At 49.1% G+C, this 19,817-nt stretch overlaps 1 protein-coding gene across 1 annotated transcript in view; it reads left to right on the top strand.

Moving 5' to 3' along the window:
* SH3GL1 (SH3 domain containing GRB2 like 1, endophilin A2) overlaps positions 1 to 19,817 on the top strand; it is a 54,911-nt gene that overhangs the window by 1,268 nt on the left and 33,826 nt on the right.

Genomic DNA, 19,817 nt, shown 5'->3' with positions numbered 1-19,817 from the left:
TAACTTCGTGTTGGCATGTTAAATGATTTATAGAGCTACAAGTGAGGCACTCAAACTATATCCTTGTCCTTCCTGTGTGTGGCAACCTAAGGTCTAATTCTTGATCCATCTTCCCTTTTAATGTCAGCCTCCCTCCCTCTCCCCCCCCATTATGATGGTTCTTATTATTATTGCTGGTTGAAAACAGTTGGGTACCGAGTTTTGAGACCGCTTGGAACAGTGGAACTCTTGACTCACAGGTCTTCTCTGGAGCAGGGCAGGTGGCTTGAGGAAGGTGTGTTGGCCCTGGTGGTTGTGAGCAATCATTGCATCACCATAGCAGCTACACTGGTACGGTGCTCTCTCAATGGTTGGAAATGGAGTGGGGCAGCAACTGCCTAATTCCGGGACTTCCACTGTTGGGTCAGCACCACTGAACCAGCATTGGCCGGAAAGCGCATTTGAACAAAATGCCGAAAACCCTGAGCCCAAGGGCAACATTTCTGGTTGGCTCGTTGCTTCATGGCAGAAAAGGGTTTTGTTATTCATGGCTTCGTGAGGTGGAATACCAGTTGCTTGGAATCAAAGGTGGGCAGAGTGCTGTTGTGCCCAGGTCTTGCTTGTGGGGCTCCCCTATGCCATATCTAGGTGTGTCCGTATTATGTTCTTGTGTGGCACCGGTTTGGGGTTAAGTTGGGTAGATTGCTCAGAGTCCCTCTTTGTAACAGCTTTGCTTGGCTGGCGTGGCGAGGAACCATCACCTGTAGGCAACTAGAAACAGGTGGCACTTCGCTTTATTGCGCTTCGCAGATATTTCTCCTTGCAAGGGTGTGGGGGCAGCTGCTGGCAGCCTGGTAGATTCCAGGTGAAGGAAGACACACAAACACCCTCTTCTGACCACAGGAGTGGAGCAGGCTGGAGCTGGATTTCCCCCCCTCCTGCCCCTGCGGCCAGGTGCCCCTGGCTTAATAGACTGCAATATAGAGTAAGCGTAACTTTTATATGCCGTGGGAAACCCCCAAAAATGGTGCGACTTGCTTTGTTCGGTTTATTGTGGTTATCTGGAGCAGAACACACAATATTGCAAGGAATGCCTGTATTTGCCTGCAGTACCTGAAGTACCGCCCCTTTCTATATAAACCAACCCGGACTCTGCATTCGTCATCTGAGGCCCTTCTTTCTGTACCTTCTCCACATGTGGTCTGGAGGGTGGCAACACGAGAACAGGGCCTCTTCTGCGGTGGCTCCCCATTTGTGGAATGCTTCCCCTTCATTGTATATTTTAGGCACTAGGTGAAAACGGTCCTCTTCAACCAGGGATTTGGATGATTAATATTCTACAGCAGGGTTTCCCTGCAACTTGGGTCCCCAGCTGTTTTGGGAACTACAACTCCCATCATCCCTAGCTAGCAGGACCAGTGGTCAGGGGTAGTGTGAATTGTAGTCCAAAAACAGCTGGAGACCCAGGCTTGGGAAACCTTGTTCTACTTTTAAATGGGAAAGGGGGTGGTTATTGCTTTGTTTCACTTATTTTCATGCTTTTAAACTGTACAGTGGTACCTTGGTTGTCGAACTTAATCCATTCCGGGAGTCCGTTCGACTCCGGGAACAGTTCGGAAACCAAGGCGCGGCTTCCAATTGGCTGCAGGAGCTTCCAGCACTCAATCGGAAGCTGCGGACGCCTCACTGGACGTTTGCCTTCTGAAAAATGTTCGCAAACCGGAACACTCCTTTCCGGCTTTGCGGTGTTTGGGAGCCAAGCCGTTTGACAACCAAGGTACCACTGTAGTTTGCTCTATGAACCGCCCTGAGATCTTATGATGAAATCTGGTATATAAATCTAAGAAATAATGATAATATATACACAAATGAGCATGTGCAAGTGGCTTGTGGCTTTTGTTGAGTTCTGTGCTGGTCTGAATTATGAGCTTTTTTAAAAAATAATAATAATATAGTGTTGTGGGAGTTCTTTTTAATGTGCAAAGTTCTAGAGTATATATATATATATATATATATATACACACATATATACATATATATATATGTAGGTAGATGTGTGTGTGTGTGTGTGTGTATATATATATATATATATATATATATATATATATATATCTGTATCTGTGGTGAATTTGGGATGGGACTGTAAATCAGAGACAGAACATCTCTAGGGACATCTGGGAAAGACTCCTGGTCTGAATTCCTGGAGAGACGCCAGGCATCGTTGAGGTATAAGAACGGACAGAGTCGTGTGCTCCTAAAATGATCAGAATAGCACAAAGAGGGACAATCGCATGGGCCAAGCCAGGATTTTTTTGGTGGCGGGGGGGAGGCCTTTTGTTGGGGGGGGGGCAGAACTTCAGTTTGCTATGTATTTTTATTGATTTTTGGGGGGGGGGTTGTCAACAATACATGACAAAAATAATCCTCCTGTTGAGCAACGCAAAACCAAGCAAACCATGGAAGTCTGTAAAAATATGTAAATATACACACAAGGGAGTTGGAGTCCAGCAGCATTCGGGGGCTGAAGGTTTTGCTGGATAGCCAACTCCTTAATCAGCCCCAGTCAGCAAGCCCATGTCGGAGTCCAGCAACTTCTTGACACGTTCTGTAAGACAGCTTGGGTTACTAATTACTTTGAATAAGATGCATAATTAGTATACCGGTGGGAGAGGTTCCTATACTTGCAAGGGACGCGGGTGGCGCTGTGGTCTAACCCACTGAGCCTCTTGGGCTTGCCGATCAGAAGATCGGGGGTTCGAATCCCTGCGACGGGGTGAGCTCCCGTTGCTCTGTCCCAGCTCCTGCCAACCTAGCAGTTCGAAAGCATGCCAGTGCAAGTAGATAAATAGGTGCCGCTGCGGCGGGAAGGTAAATGGCGTTTCTGCGCGTTCTGGCTTCCGTCACGGTGTCCCGTTGCTCCAGAAGCGGTTTAGTCCTGCTGGCCACATGACCCGGAAAGCTGTCTGTGGAAAAACGCCGGCTCCCTCGGCCTGAAAGCGAGATAATCGCCGCAACCCCATAGTCGCCTGGACTTAACCATCCAGGGGTCCTTTACCTTTACATTTTACTATACTTACAGAAACTCAGCAAGGTATGCAGAGGTGTGTTTTTTAAAAAAATACAAATTAAAAGTAAAGATCCACACCAGACATCCTTGTCCAATGAAAAGCGAGCGTTCTCTGTGCGCTCCTAGTTCCTTCTGCCTCCAGAAGTGTCATTGTGGGGATGGCGGGGGGGGGGGGCTGCAGAAAATGGTGGTGGAGATTGGATTGCTTGAGCCCTAGCAGCTTACAGTATTGCTGTGAAGGGGGTGGGGGTGGGGATGTACTGCAACAATTTGTTGCAGTTCCTCCTTGTAATGTATGTGTATTCCCCGCCCCCGCTCATGGGTTCTGGGTCGCTATTGTTATAAGTAACTAAATGGGCCTGTGTGCTATATCTGTGTGCATTTGTGTGGGGCGGAGGGGGGGGATAATGCCCATTTGTCTTGTGCTGGCACCATGCCTCCACTTATTAATATAAACTATATTTAAATGTGCAAGGTTGTCATAGTTCAAAATCTGTATTTTCTTTAAGGTGTGGCAGGATCGGGCTCCCCGCTTTCGCTCCAGCCACAAAGTACAGTCCCTTCTGGCCATAGAAGAATTGTAAACTTGGATGCATTATCAGTACTGGGTGGGGCGGGGACGATGATGATACGAAAGCACATTTCGAGCGAACCGCTCTGGAATCAAAAGCCCTTTTCAGAGCACACAACCCAACTGAGCTGAGAAATGCAGCGTTCTTGCAACATGCCAATTTGCAAGTTTGCGGCCCTCCTCCCAAGCCACCGCAGGATGGGGAATGTATTATTCTGTCCAGGGCCTAGAAAATATCCCCAACCCTTGCGAGATATCGTCTTGACGTCTCCACCATCTGGAGGTGAATGCTTGGGGGAATCACTGGATCCTGACGGTTTTCATAAGCTAGCAACACGTCCTGTAGAATTCTATCCGTTCTGTTTTTATCTGCACAATCAGAATGAATTTCAGGAACCAAAATGCTTTTTCTGAGCAAGAGCAGTGGACAACATTACAGTGGTACCTCAGGTTAAGTACTTAATTCGTTCCGGAGGTCCGTTCTTAACCTGAAACTGTTCTTAACCTGAAACACCACTTTAGCTAATGGGGCCTCCTGCTGCCACTGCGCCGCCGGAGCACGATTTCTGTTCTCATCCTGAAGCAAAGTTCTTAACTCGAGGTACTATTTCTGGGTTAGCGGAGTCTGTAACCTGAAGCTGTCTGTCACCTGAAGTGTATGTAACCCGAGGTACCACTGCATAGCTAACTCTTGTCACTTGTCTTCACTTACTCCCCCCTCCCGCCCTGCTCACAGTTGTGAAGAATATTCCTACGTTATGAATGGTCCGAGTCACCATTAAGAAAAAATAGGTCGGTATGGCCCAATATATGTGTGTGGACTGTCCCTGGATCTTCCTTAAGTTCTCAGAGTTCTTAACCTAGCTCAAGTTTCGCCAGCTAGCCAGATGTTTATTTGATAATCAATCGAAGTCAGTCCGTTGCTTGAAAAATAAAGACTTCAGAACCGCCTTGCCCCAAAATGGCAACTATGCAATTCGTTTTGGCAACTGTAACCTTGGTTTAAGGAGCCATTTGGCACCTAGCTTATATACCTGACTTTCTGACACTGCACAGTTGCAATTACAGTGATACCTCAGGTTAAGTACTTAATTCGTTCTGGAGGTCCGTTCTTAACCTGAAACTGTTCTTAACCTGAAGCACCACTTTAGCTAATGGGGCCTCCCATTGCCTCCAGAGCACGATTTCTGTTCTCATCCTGAAGCAAAGTTCTTAACCCAAGGTACTATTTCTGGTATTTGACCCAACTGTGGGAGGCAGTGGAAGACAGGAGTGCCTGGTGTGCTCTGGTCCATGGGGTCACAAAGAGTCGGACACGACTAAACGACTAAACAACAACAACTATTTCTGGGTTAGCAGAGTCTGTAACCTGAAGCGTATGTAACCTGAGGTACCACTGTAGAAGCTTTGTCACATTTGTGCAGTGGCCAAAGACATTGGTAGCCTTGTACCCATCACTTGGTAATTCTGATTTCGAAGAGAACAGAAATAAAAATCAGTGCAGTATTTGAGAAAAATTCAGCCTGCTATATAGATTCGAAATAGCATTCAGTTGTCTCCGGACGTAGGAGAAACCTGTTCCTTGATTTGGCTATGGAACCTTAAAGAGGTGTTCCAATTCATAATGACTATATGTATATAAATATACATGCATGCGTGACATATATACCGCACCCTACAGTCGCTGAAAAAAATTAAAATAGACCCGCAACAAATGAAGTCACCAGCTATTTTGGTCTCGGATCTGATTCATAACAAAGTTGATTCATTCTCTCCCACGCCCCCACCATAAATTGAGCACTGTTTTAATTGCAGAGATGGAGTTTGTTTGCGGCCGGCCGCCTCCTTTCACCGACTCTCGAGTCAAATCCCCAGGAACCATTTGACAATACTTGGTAGTTTTAAACACTCCTCCCTTAGGGATGGATCAGGCCCTTAATATTTGTATAAAGATAAAGGGACCCCTGACCATTAGGTCCAGTCGCGGCCGACTCTGGGGTTGCGGCGCTCGTCTCGCATTATTGGCCGAGGGAGCCGGCGTGCAGCTTCCGGGTCATGTGGCCAGCAGGACTAAGCTGCTTCTGGTGAACCAGAGGAGCGCACGGAAACGCCGTTTACCTTCCCGCCGGAGTGGTACCTATTTATCTACTTGCACTTTGACGTGCTTTTGAACTGCTAGGTTGGCAGGAGCTGGGACCGAGCAATGGGCGCTCACCCAGTCCCGGGGATTCAAACTGCCGACCTTCTGATTGGCAAGTCCTAGGCTCTGTGGTTTAACCCACAGCGCCACCCGCATCCCATAATATTTGTATAGTGCCTAAGAATTGGGCATGGGGGCTGTTGCTCAGGGGGGCATTGCAGCCAGCAGTTGAGGCAATCGGTTGTGCAATCAGGGGAGCCGGTACCTCTGCGGATAAGCCCTTTCGCTGAATGCGAAGATCAGTCCCTAGCACATAACAGTCAAAAAGTGTAAGTTTTCAGAATTGGAAAGTTGGGAGGGCACCCCAGAGGTCATCAAGCCCAACCCAGGTACCCTAAGCCAGTCAGAGCAAACTCGATGGCCCTTGTGGTCTCTTCCAACTCTATGATTCTGTGATTCTACTATTCTAACCCCGGGGTTAGGGGCCATGTTGCTGAACAGCTTGGTGGGTTTCTGGATGAAACATCGGCTCTGGATCCATTCCAGTCCGGCTTCCGCGCTGGTCATGGGACCGAGACGGCTCTGGTTGCCCTAACAGATGATCTTCGTAGACAGCTGGATCGAGGCGGGTCGGGGCTGCTGATTCTTCTAGATCTGTCAGCAGCTTTCGACATGGTCGATCATGAACTTCTGGACCACCGCCTTGCCGACGTGGGGATCCAGGGCACAGTCCTTCAATGGCTGCGCTCGTTTCTCTCTGGTCGGGGACAGAGGGTGGCGCTTGGAGGGGAATTGTCATCGCGCCACTCCTTGGTGTGTGGAGTACCTCAGGGTGCGATACTCTCCCCGATGCTTTTCAACATCTTTATGCGCCCCCTCGCCCAGCTTGTTCGGAGTTTTGGGCTGGGTTGCCATCAGTATGCCGATGACACCCAACTCTATCTGTTGATGGATGGCCATCCTGACTCGGCCCCAGACACATTGACCAGATGTTTGGAAGCTGTGGCTGGATGGTTACGTGGGAGCCGGTTGAAGCTAAATCCTTCGAAGACAGAGGTCCTGTGGCTGGGACGGGGCGATATGGGATTGGGGGGACAACTCCCATCTCTTGCGGGGGCGCAATTAGTGCCAGCACCGTCCGTTAAGAGTTTGGGTGTAATCTTCGACACCTCCCTTTCCATGGAGGCGCAGATTGCAGCTACAACAAGGGCGGCATTTTTCCATCTCCGCCAAGCTAAGCAGTTGGCTCCTTACCTCTCTCGCCCTGACCTAGCCACTGTGATCCATGCGACGGTCACCTCCAGACTGGATTATTGTAACTCGCTCTACGTGGGGCTGCCCTTGAGACTGACCCAGAAACTCCAGCGGGTGCAGAATGCTGCAGCGAGACTCCTTACGGGGTCTTCGCTGCGAGACCACATTCATCCGGTGCTATACCAGCTGCACTGGCTCCCGGTGGAGTACAGGATCAGGTTTAAGGTGCTGGTTTTAACCTTTAAAGCCCTATACGGCCTAGGACCCTCGTACCTACGGGACCGCCTCTCCTGGTATGCCCCACAGAGAAACTTACGGTCTTCGAATAAAAACATCTTGAAGGTCCCAGGCCACAGAGAAGTTAGGCTGGCCTCAACTAGAGCCAGGGCTTTTTCGGCTGTGGCTCCGATCTGGTGGAACACTCTGTCACAAGAGACCAGGGCCCTGCGGGACTTGACATCTTTCCGCAGGGCCTGCAAGATAGAGCTGTTCCACCAGGCCTTTGGCCAGGGCACAGCCTGACTCCCTCCCTCGGCAATCTTCGCGGAGCTCTGGCCCAATAGTTGCCAGTGGCTTGAATTAATTAATTTTATAACGAATGATTTTAGACTGTTGTTTATGCTGTACTTTTGTACTGTTTTATTGTTGTTAGCCGCCCTGAGCCCGGCTTCGGCTGGGGAGGGCGGGATATAAATAAAATTTATTATTATTATTATTATTATTATGTTGTATGTTCACATTACCACCTTAGTGTGCAGAATGCTGCAGCGAGGCTCCTCACGGGGTCTCTGCCATGGGAGCATATTCACTCAGTGCTTTTCCAGCTGCACTGGCTCCGGGTGGAGTACAGGGTCAGGTTCAAGGTGCTGCTTTTGACCTTTAAAGCCCTTCACGGCCTAGGACCCTCGTACCTACAGGACCGCCTCTCCCGGTCTGCCCCACGGAGGACCTTAAGGTACATATATAGCAACACCCTAGAGGTCCCGGGCCCTAAGGAAGTTAGATTAGCCTCAACCAGAGCCAGGGCCTTTTCAACTCTGGCTCCGGCCTGGTGGAACGCTCTGTCTCCTGAGTCCAGGGCCCAGCGGGGTCTGATCTCTTTCTGCAGGGCCTGTAAGACAGAGTTGTTCCACCTGGCCTTTGGCTTGGAATCAGTTTGATTCCCTCCCCCTCTTTCTTTTTCCTTTCTTCTTCTATGAAGAGATTGCACCCTAATGCTTTAATGTTGTATCTTAATCTTTTAAATTGTATTTTCATCAACTTGTTTTTATTATTGGTTGTTAGCCGCCCTGAGCCCGGTCTTGGCTGGGGAGGGCTGGGTATAAATAAAAAGTTATTATTATTCTTATTCGATAGCGTCGCGCACGGACAAATTGGAAACACCGCGAGCGTGCAATAAATGGCCGTTCCAACACAGCCTAGGAGTCTGAAGCGCTTTGTTGACGCCTTGCTGCAAAACTCGCTTCAAGATTCGTTTCGGGGTCTTGTTGTGGCCGCCGGCTGAGAATAAATCAGCTCTCTATGCTGTTAACCGCGATACCACATAAGGAGCGACATGATTCTGAGCTGGAGAGTTGGTTACTGACGCTGTACTGACTGGAAGCAGCACCCCAGGGTTTCTTGGCTTGCCCTTGAGGTCTTCTGCATGCAAAGCAGATATCCTGTCACCCAGCTATGTCTCTCGGCCCCCTGCCCTGTGCTGTATCTAGTTCACCTTTCCTTCTGCTCCTCCGTATGGGGTGGAGAGAGCGAACAGATGGCTGCTCATTGTTATCCTGCCATCTTCCTCCTCCGTTGCAATTTGCTGCCGGTTGTGCATATCTTAAAACCATCTGTCCCTTTCTCTCGGCGCCGGGAACTTTTTATCCGTTCCATTTGTCTCGGTGCATTTATACTGGCAAGCGTTCTGAGAGTATCTGTGTGCTTGCATCAGGTTTTTTTAGGGGGTGGGGGAGATCCTTCTGGAGGCCCAGTTTGCAAGCCTCGTTGCTTCAATGTGAGACTTTCTTGGGCAGTTTCCTGGTTCTGCGCTGGCTGCGGGAAGAACTTGCAGATATTTGTGGCTTGGGAAACAGAGGAAGTGGTGACATCGTTGCGCTGAGAATCATGGTTCAGAGAAGACTCAGGCAAGGCAGGGGCGAAGAGGTGCTTCTCATTTTCAGTCAGCAAGTGGTCTGATTAAAGAGTCGCGTTGCCATAAAAGCACAGTTAAAAACTCAGATATAAAAGCTGCTCTCCAAATGGCACCTTGAACCTAGGGTGCAGTCGCCACAACGAAATGTTGGAGGATGGATGGCGGCTAACAGATTGAGGTTGAATCCTGACAAGACAGAAGTACTGTTTTTGGGAGACAGGGAGCGGGTGGGTGTGGGGGATTCCCTGGTCCTGAATGGGGTAACTGTGCCCCTAAAGGACCAGGTGTGCAGCCTGGGAGTCATTTTGGACTCACAGCTGTCCATGGAGGTGCAGGTCAATTCTGTGTCCAGGGCAGCTGTCTACCAGCTCCATCTGGTACGCAGGCTAAGACCCTACCTGCCCGCAGACTGTCTCGCCAGAGTGGTGCATGCTCTAGTTATCTCCCGCTTGGACTACTGCAACGCTCTCTACGTGGGACTACCTTTGAAGGTGACCCAGAAACTGCAATTAATCCAGAATGCGGCAGCTAGACTGGTGACTGGGAGTGGCCGCCGGGACCACATAACACCGGTTCTGAGAGATCTGCATTGGCTCCCAGTACGTTTCCAAGCACAATTCAAAGTGTTGGTGCTGACCTTGAAAGCCCTAAACGGCCTGGTCCTGCATATCTGAAGGAGCGTCTCCACCCCCATCGTTCAGCCCGGACACTGAGGTCCAGCACCGAGGGCCTTTTGGTGGTTCCCTCATTGCGAGAAGTGAGGCTACAGGGAACCAGACAGAGGGCCTTCTTGGTAGTGGCACCCACCCTGTGGAATGCCCTCCCATCAGATGTCAAAGAGATAAACAACTATCTGACATTCAGAAGACATCTTAAGGCAGCCCTGCTCAGGGAAGTTTTTAATATGTAACGCTGTATTGCTTTTAACACTTGATTGGGAGCCGCCCAGAGTGGCTGGGGAAACTCAGCCAGATGGGCGGGGTATAAATAATAAATTATTATAATATTATTATTATGTCTTTGCGCCATCTTTCTCTTATTCCCCTTTTCTTTCTTTCTTTTTTGGCAGTGAAATTTGTCGTCGTTGGTTTTATTACTGTTGGTTTCATTTCTTTACTGCTTTACACAGGCACAGGCAAACTCGGCCCTCCAGATGTTTTGGGACTGCAATTCCCATCATCCCTGACCACTGGTCCTGCTAGCTAGGGATGATGGGAGTTGTAGTCCCAAAACATCCGGAGGGCGGAGTTTGCCTATGCCTGGCTTCACATTTTAAAGAAAACATCTCAAAGCGGTTTATGAAACCTACAATAAAACCATCCACAATAAAACAAATGCCAGCTTCAAGGGATATACAGTGGTACCTCGGGTTAAGTACTTAATTCATTCCGGAGGTCCGTACTTAACCTGAAACTGTTCTTAACCTGAAGCACCACTTTAGCTAATGGGGCCTCCCGCTGCCGCCGCGCCGCCAGAGCACGATTTCTGTTCTCTTTTTTTTTTTTTATAAAAGTTTTTATTTTTATTATTATTATTTTTTTATAAAAGTTTTTATTGCACGATTTCTGTTCTCATCCTGAAGCAAAGTTCTTAACCTGAAGCACCATTTCTGGGTTAGCAGAGTCTGTAACCTGAAGCGTATGTAACCTGAAGCGTATGTAACCCGAGGTACCACTGTATTTCAGATACTTCTCTAAGGGACATTTAGCTCTCCCCCTATTTATTTATTTACCTACTTAATTTATGGAGCTGCCCCATAGCAGGAGGACTCTAGGAAGCCAGTGTGGTGTAGTGGTTAGAGTGTCGGACCAGGACCTGGGAGATCAGGGTTCAAATCCCCACTCCTCCAGAAAACTCACTGGGTGACCTTAGAGCTAGTCGCAGCCTCTTAAGCTACCGCGCAGGGGTGTTGGGATTACCTGTGGAGAGGCGGTGGACCATGTGCTCCTTGCAGAAAAAGGTGGAAGATGTTGTTGTTTAGTCGTTTAGTCATGTCCGACTCTTTGTGACCCCATGGACCAGAGCACGCCCGGCACTCCTGTCTTCCACTGCCTCCCGCAGTTTGGTCAAACTCATGTTAGTCGCTTCGAGAACACTGCCCCACCATCTCGTCCTCTGTTGTCCCCTTCTCCTTGTGCCCTCCATCTTTCCCAACATCAGGGTCTTTTCCAGGGAGTCTTCTCTTCTCATGAGGTGGCCAAAGTCTTGGAGCCTCAGCTTCAGGATCTGTCCTTCCAGTGAGCACTCAGGGCTGATTTCCTTCAGAATGGATTGGTTTGATCTTCTTGCAGTCCATGGGACTCTCAAGAGTCTCCTCCAGCACCATAATTCAAAAGCATCCATTCTAATTCCTCTTCATGGATCACGGCCTTGCCGTGGCGAAGGGGCTTGAATAACTCAGAGAAGCTATGAACTATGCCGAGCAGAGCACCCAAGGTGGGAGATAAAATGCAATAAATGAGCTCTTCTGCTCACCTGCTTAAGGAAGCTGGAGGGGCCAGCCAGGTGGAGACATCAGTCGCCAACCTGGCATGCAGACATCTCCACGTGTTTGCAATTGGACCTGCACTGGTCACAAAACGCGCCTGGCTAATATCTAACACTGTCTGGTGGTGGGAAGGGGGGATACCTGGGAGGCAAGGCTGGCTGTACCATACAGCAGGGAGATGTCGGCCGATGGGGTCAAGGAGGAAAACACATGGGCTGCACAGAACCACATTTCTGCTTTGGCAACGATTGCGTCGTCTCACCCAACTTGTTAGAGCTCTTTATCGAGTTCAGAACTCCTCTCCCTGCTGCTTAAGTCCTAAACAATTAGACGAGGCCCTTGTTGACTTTTGAAGCAGTTACTCAACAGATGCTCTTCCTTCCCTGCTCCACTTCCTGGACTTTGTGTGGAGCGTTGACAAAAAAAACCTCGTGGGGGGGGGGAGTCATTTATATTGAACAAAGCCCTCTCAACTGCTTCCACACCTGCAGAACCGGCAGGGAATCGGTGTTAGAAATTAGCCAGGCGCGTTTTGCGATTGGTGCGGGTCCAGTTGCGACCACCTGGAGATCTCTGGGTGCTTAGAGAAGGAGCTGAAACGTTTTCCTTGAAGCTTGAATTTGTTTCATTCTAGATTGTTTGAATGGATGTTTTAACGTGTTGTAAAACGCTTTGAGAAGGGACGCGGGTGGCGATGTGGGTTAAACCACAGAGCCTAGGAATTGCTGATCAGAAGGTCGGCGGTTCGAATTCCCGCGACGGGGTGAGCTCCCGTTGCTCGGTCCCTGCTCCTGCCAACCTAGCAGTTCGAAAGCATGCCAAAAGTGCAAGTAGATAAATAGGTACCACTCCGGCGGGAAGGTAAACGGCGTTTCCGTGCTCTGCTCTGGTTCGCCAGAAGCGGCTTAGTCATGCTGGCCACATGACCCGGAAGCTGTACGCCGGCTCCCTCGGCCAGTAAAGCGAGATGAGCGCCGCAACCCCAGAGTCGGCCACGACTGGACCTAATGGTCAGGGGTCCCTTTACCTTTTTAAAAGAGTAGGGGGACAGTTTCTCTCCTGTAGACCTGGACTCAGCTCTTTATTACTTTGGGGAAAGAGTCTGACCTGGTCCCCTCTACCTATCTTTCCATCTCTGACCCTGTCCTTTCTCCTAACCAAACATGAACTTGGTGTCAAGGATGGAATTGAGAAAGAGGGCGAGCTTCCTTTCACTCGGCCTGTTTCCTGTTCTAAACATGGCATGGGAAATGAACTAGGCTAAAGGCAAACACATCCTCCCAGCTAGGTGTTCGGTGCTGCAATTCCCTTGGCAAGGAGAGAAGGAAAAGATGCAAGCAAGCAGGCAGGCAGACCTGGTCCCGCCTGGGTGGAGCTGCTCTCTGCAACTTAGGGCTCTCGCCTCCGGTATCGGCTCAACTCGGCATGGAAGCTGCAGGCAGCCACTCAGGAAATACTCGGTGCGCCAGATTCCTGGAAGTCTTAAGAGGCTGATTCACACCGCCACCTGATCCCCACTGGAACCCGTGGTTTTTTAAATTCGGTGTTTACATTTGCAGGGTGTCGTGAGCAACATGAGGCGTTCTTCTTCGTGGGGCTGCCTCCGAAGGTGGCCTGGAAGCTTCAGCCAGTGCGGAATTCAACGGCCAGGCTGCTCACCAGGGCAAAATGGCGTGAACACGTAGCCCCAAGCTTGGCCGACTGCACTGGCTGCCAGCTAGCTCCCAGGCCCAATTCAACAGACTGGTTTTGACCTATAAAGCCTTAAATGGCTCAAGACCTCTCCCTGTATGAACCAACCCAGACCCTGCAATCATCACCCGAGGCCCTTCTTCGGGTGTCCCCTCCACAAGAGGTCAGCAACACGAGAACGGGGCCTTCTCTGCAGTGGCTCCCCATTCGCGGATGCTCTCCCCAGGGAGGCTCGCTTGGCACCTTCGTTGCATATCTTTAGGCACCAGGCGGAAACGTTTCTTTTCTCCCAGTAAGCAATCTATGTCCTTGGTACTGAATTTTTTTTTAAGCTTCTACCTGTCGTCCAGCCCCCCACCCCAAGGGTCGGCAAACCTTTTCAGCAGGGGGCCAGTCCACTGTCCCTTAAACCTTGTGGGGGGCCGGACTATATTTTGTTGCGCATGAATGTGCGCATTTGAGTTGCGCTCTGCGTCAACCCGGAAGTAAAGGAGCGCGTTACGTCCGGGTTTCACCGCTTGCGCATGCGCAGACACTCAAAATGACGTCGCACGCATGCACAGAAGCGGCAAAAAGCGACACGTGCGTGCACAGATGTGCCGTCGCTGGTTACGTTTGCTTCTAGATGCGAACGGGGCTCCGGAACAGATCCCGTTCGTATCTAGAGGTACCACTGTAAAAGGACACATTCTACTCATCTAAAAACACCGGGCAGGCCCCACAAATAACCCAGAGATGCATTTTAAATCAAAGGACACATTCTACTCATGTAAAAACACGCTGATTCCCGGACCATCCGTGGGCCAGATTTAGAAGGCGATTGGGCCGGATCTGGCCCCTGGGCCTTATGTTTGCCTACCCCATGTGTGCAGTAAGTCATAGGCTGAGCTCACGTTTCATGAAATGTTTGTGAGCACTGCAGAAGAACGTTGAATGACAGAATCTCCGTCGAGAGGGAAGGGAGAGGCCAGGAATGTTTTAGCAAGAGGACTGGGTTTCCGGAGCTGACAGAAAGAAAATTGGCCACGGATGGAGCAGGGGAACTCGAGGAAAGAATAGAGAGGGGAGGTCAACAGCTTGTGGGAGAGAGGAGTGGACAGGCAGGATCTGGTGCCGGGGAGCAACAAGGAACTATTCAAACAGGAGGCATATCAAATGTGCTCCAAACAGGCTGAGCTTGATTTGGCCTGAATCGCGATGACCCGGCCGGACCTTTCAGAGCTTGTTCTTTTCCACAAACAGGTGTAGCAAGCATTAAATCTGCTTGCTGTGGTTGTGAAGCCAGGTCTCCCTTTCCAGAGCCTTGCAAGACGCTCCCCTTGATAACCGCAGAGCTGGGGGGGCCACGCTCCCTCCTTCCTCAAGAGCGCAGTTTCATCCTTCTTGCTGCGAACATCCTCAGCAATTAATGTGCTGCCCGCCGTTTGCTTTTGTGTGGTGGTTCTTCAAGTTTCCTGCCCCGAAGTGCCCTCTTTCCAGAGCGAATTTTCTGTCTATTTGCCCATCTAGCCCAGAATTCTCTACTCTGACTGCCAGCAGCTCTGTCAGGTCTTGGGCAGAGAGAGCTCTTCACCATCGCCTGATATTTACAATTCTGACCGGCAGCATCTCTTCACAGTCTGGGGCAGAGCAACAACTTAACTCTGCCAGCTTAGATCCTTTAACCAGAGGTTTATTTTTGTCTCATTTCTTTCTTGGCCTTGCCCTCCAGAGAGATCAAGCTGGTACATGATTTCCTCCTGTTCTTCACAAACAAGCACACACTTTATCCTCTCAGCTGGATAGAAGGTTGCGTCGGCTGAAAGTGTGTGGCTTAAGATCGCCTGGTGAGCAGCAGTTTGATACAGGGGTAGCCAACATGCCCCCCACAATGTGGTTTTCGACACACAGGGCTTGGAAATATTCACTTCTTAATGGAAGTATTTCCAGTTCGCGTCCAGCCTGCACCCCAAAGGAACTAATTCTGATTCACGTTTGCCCCTTTGCAAAGCGAACTAATTTGGTTCGCCTTCAGTTCTCCTAAGCCAGGGGTCAGCAAACTTTTTCAGCAGGGGGCCAGTCCACTGTCCCTCAGACCTTGTGTTGGGGCCGGACTATATTTTGGGGGGGGGGGGGAATGAATGAATTCCTATGCCCCACAAATAACCCAGAGATGCATTTTAAATAAAAGCACACGTTCTACTCATGTAAAAACACCAGGCAGGCCCCACAAATAACCCAGAGATGCATTTTAAATAAAAGCACACATTCTACTCATGTAAAAACACCAGGCAGGCCCCACAAATAACCCAGAGATGCATTTTAAATAAAAACACACGTTCTACTCATGTAAAAACACGCTGATTCCCGGACCGTCCGCAGGCCGGATTTAGAAGGCAATTGGGCCGGATCCAGCCCCCGGGCCTTAACAATGACCTAAACAATGATTTTCTCCCCCAGCCTTCAGAATGTTGCAGGCTCATGTACTGATGTGTAAAAATACGCTTCGGAAGAAAACATCAAACCCATATGTGCACATAAATGTGAATAGTTCAATTTATATCCCCCAGCATTTAGGATAATAATAATAATAATTTTTATTTATACCCCGCTCTCCCCAGCCAAGGCCAGGCTCAGGGCAGCTAACAAGCAATAATAAAAACAAGTTGAATGAATACAACTTAAAAACAAAATTAAGGATCTTGAAGCTTCAAGGCCAAAGGGCTAAAATGATGATGATGATGATGATGATGATGCAAGAGAATGGACGTGAAGATCAGCTAGGAATCATTCAGAATTCAACTCCCGAAAACAATATTTAATTCATGTTCAGTTCGGCGGCAGTTAGGAGCACCGCTTTCAACTGCGGTTCGGAGGTTTTTTGCACTAATTCAGCAAACGTTAAGCCAAACTAGTTCACTCTGCAAGCATTGATCGAATGACAGTTCCCAGCATCTTTGACCATTCCAATCACAGCTACACTTCCTCTAGTAATGCAATTTTTTGTTGTTGCCTCTACTCACCTGGAAACATAATTTGCTCGCCATAGGTGACCATGCAGAGTTGCTTTATGCTAACCAGGCTCCTGTTTAGTTTGAGCGTGGAGGAGAGGGGGGAGTTGTGTGTGTAGCTATTCTGTAGCTGTGTCCCCAGAGCTCTTGCTGTTAATGATTAGTCCCCCTTTGAGGGAGACGAATAACTATGCCTAATTAACCTTACTCCCTCGGTGTTAGATTCTTTTCCTGGCTCTTGCATGCATGCGTCAGTAGCCTCCCCTGCATCCCATTTAAATTTCTCTCTCTTGAAAAAAAGTGAGTCAGCAGCTTGTAAGGGGCGGGAAGGAGAGAATTGGGCAGGAGATCCCAGCGCTGCTGCGAAAAGTGGCTTTATCTGGGCCAGGGTCCAGGCCTGGAAAATGTCATCTAAAGTGGAATACGGACGTGGGCGACTGTACGTTGCCGCCCTCTTTCCCCCAGAGATCTTTTCTTGCAAGCCATGCAATAACCTTTCTCCAGATGCTGATGCCGTCTCTTCCACCCAAGGAAATTCTGTCCACAGAACTATGTTTCCCCTCGCAATTTCTTTGTAAATAGATACCGTATTTTTTGCTCTATTAGACGCACCAGACCATGAGACGCACCTAGTTTTTAGGGGAGGAAAACAAGAAATAAGAAAGGAACGCAAAGCATCCTGAGCTAAGAGGGAGCGCTCCTCCATCTTCGCTCAGGAGGCTTTGCGGGTCTATCTCTGAAGCCAGGAGAGCAAGCGGGATCGGTGCGCACCAATCCCTCTTGCCCTCCTGGCTTCAGCGAAAGCAAGCCTACTGGCTTTCCCCCCACCTCCCGCAAGAGCCGCGCGCTCTTTAAAGGGAGCACGGCTCTTGGGGGCTTTTCTGGGAGGTGGGGGAAGGAACAGCCACTGTTCTGGCTTCTGGGATAGCCCGCGAAGCCTCCGCAGGCTTAAGCCAAGACAGCCAGTGGGATCGCAGCGCTGCAATCCCGCTTGCTGTCCTGGCTTCTTGTTTAGCTGCGCGCAGCCTCTCCCGGGCAAGGGGAGCCTTCATCCCCCGCCCGGGAGAAGCAGCGCGCGGCTAAGGTTCCCCCAAGAGCCGCACTCACTTTAAAAAAAAAAGGGAGCGTTGAGCAAAGCCTCCCACCTGCATTCACTCCATAAGACACACACACATTTCCCCTTTTTAGGAGGGGAACAGTGCGTCTTATAGAGCAAAAAATACGGTGCACCGTGTGGGTTGTTGCTGTTGCTGTTTTGTGTTCGGCAGAATGCACAGTTTGGCACCTCGTACGCGGTCTTTGTCTTTCCTTATGGACCTGGGGTATGTGTGTGTTCTGTACTAATTTAATAATGTTCCCTTGGTGGCTTACCAAGCAGTATTTAATTACTATTAATTAAAAGCAAACAACAGAAATAAGAGCCTAAGGGTTGCATCCAAAACAACACCAAGACGCAGACCACTCCTTGCAAGGATTTTTGTTGGTGCAATGGGATACCCACCTCGGTTGCAAATGCTAACTCTCTAGGTATTCCCTCAATCCTCTGCCGTAGATTCGGGGAGGTGGAGTTTCTGTTCTGAAAATCCTTCCACTGATGGAACACCCTGTTTAGATCCTGCCCTAAGATGCCCTAAAAAACTCCTTATAACCGCAACACTTTGCAGCTCAGGTTAAAACCACACTAAGCCCTCAACAGCTCCAATGCAATTAAAAAGCCCAAGAGAATAAATAAGTAAAAAATTGCAACCATACTTGAAAGCATGCAACGGTATCGCAGTAAAAATCAGGTCTACTGTTTTTCTTGGTCCCAGGCTCTCTTTGATTCCCTCGCCAGCTGAGATCTACATGTGACTTTCGAACGTGGGGAGAATTTGCATTGGCTAGAATGCTCCCTGAAATTTCCCTATTTCAATGCAAGAGTTAAAATGCCAAAACAGATGAAAATTGCACCAACCTATGTAGGCTTGTCTAAGCAAGGATGTTCTCCTCTGGTGTCAAAAAGGCCATATATAAGGAACAAGGCGAGCTTCTCTCAGGAAGCTATTGCATTACTGGGCCCACCACCAAGAAGGCCCCGTTCTCTAGTAGCTTATCACTTCACTTTCTAGAACAGGGTCTTTGAAGGAAGATCTTAGTGTTCAGGTAGGCAAACATGGCCACGTGAACAAACACCGAGAGAGGAGGGTCGTGCAGCCGAAAGCTGTGGCTCTGGCCTGTTGTTGTCTTCCAAGTGTACAGACAGCGGGAGGAAATTTGGACTTGTATCTAGGGCTGGATTGATCTGTCGGTTTCACTTTCTCCCGGTTGTTCTTTTTATTCTAGTCTTAAGTTCACATTTCCACATCGGTTTGTGATTTATTGTTTTTAAGCCCTCCTGAAAATGAGAAGGTCTCTCCTAACACACCCACCCAGATTTGCCTAAAACACGTTTGCAAAGCAGTTGCCCCAATATAACACAACATGTTTTCACAAATACCATATTTTTTCCTCTATAAGACTCACTTTTTCCCTCCTAAAAAGTAAGGGGAAATGTGTGTGCGTCTTATGGAGTGCATGCAGGCTGCGCAGCTATCCCAGAAGCCAGAACAGCAAGAGGGATCGCTGCTTTTGCTGCGTAACGATCCCTCTTGTTGTTCTGGCTTCTGAGATTCAGAATATTTTTTTTCTTGTTTTCCTCCTCCAAAAACTAGGTGCGTCTTATGTTCTGGTGCGTCTTATAGAGCAAAAAATACGATATATACACTTGTATGCACGCTTTACCCTAGTACTGTATATGCATGTTTTGCACGTGCTACTTGTTTGGAGAACTGCGCTGCAGAATTCTGAGAAGCGCACACTTTGAAGGATGTCTGGGTTCCGTTCCCCCATGTTGTTTCAGGACGTGTGAATTACGGAGGTTTGCCCTTAAATGTGAATTGCATTGAACCCCTCCCATCCCATCCATCCCTGGTTGTAAATTTTGCTAGGACTAAATCCAGTGCAATTGATGAACCTAAATCAGTAGAACATGAGACTCTTAATCTCAGGGTTGTGGGCTTGAGCTCCAGGTTGGGCAAAAGATTCCTGCCTTGCAGGGAGTTGAACCTTACGGTCCCTTCCACCTCTATAATTCTATGATTCAAGTAAGGGATCCCCTTTTAATTTCAGTGGGTCTACTCTGAGGATAGCGACCTTTGACTACAACCTTTCGTAACTATGCTGCTGTGGGACGGAATATTTTCCAAAACGGGAGATTTTCTGTGAAATGTTTCATCATTACAGCGATGTACAACTGGGCAGCCGCGGCTAGATGAGCTCCACAACCCCATAGTAGCCTTTGACTGGACTTAACCATCCAGGGGTCCTTTACCTTTAAAGGTAAAGGGACCCCTGACCATTAGGTCCAGTCGTGGCCGACTCTGGGGTTGCGGCGCTCATCTCGCTTTATTGGCCGAGGGAGCCAATGTTTGTCCTCAGACAGTTTTTCCAGGTCATGTGGCCAGCATGATTAAGCCGCCTCTGG

Source organism: Podarcis pityusensis (assembly GCF_964106645.2).
Source record: "Podarcis pityusensis genome assembly, chromosome: 18".
NCBI lineage: Eukaryota > Metazoa > Chordata > Lepidosauria > Squamata > Lacertidae > Podarcis > Podarcis pityusensis.
Note: the sequence above shows the minus strand (reverse complement) of the source record. Positions and strands in the feature narration are given on the sequence as shown.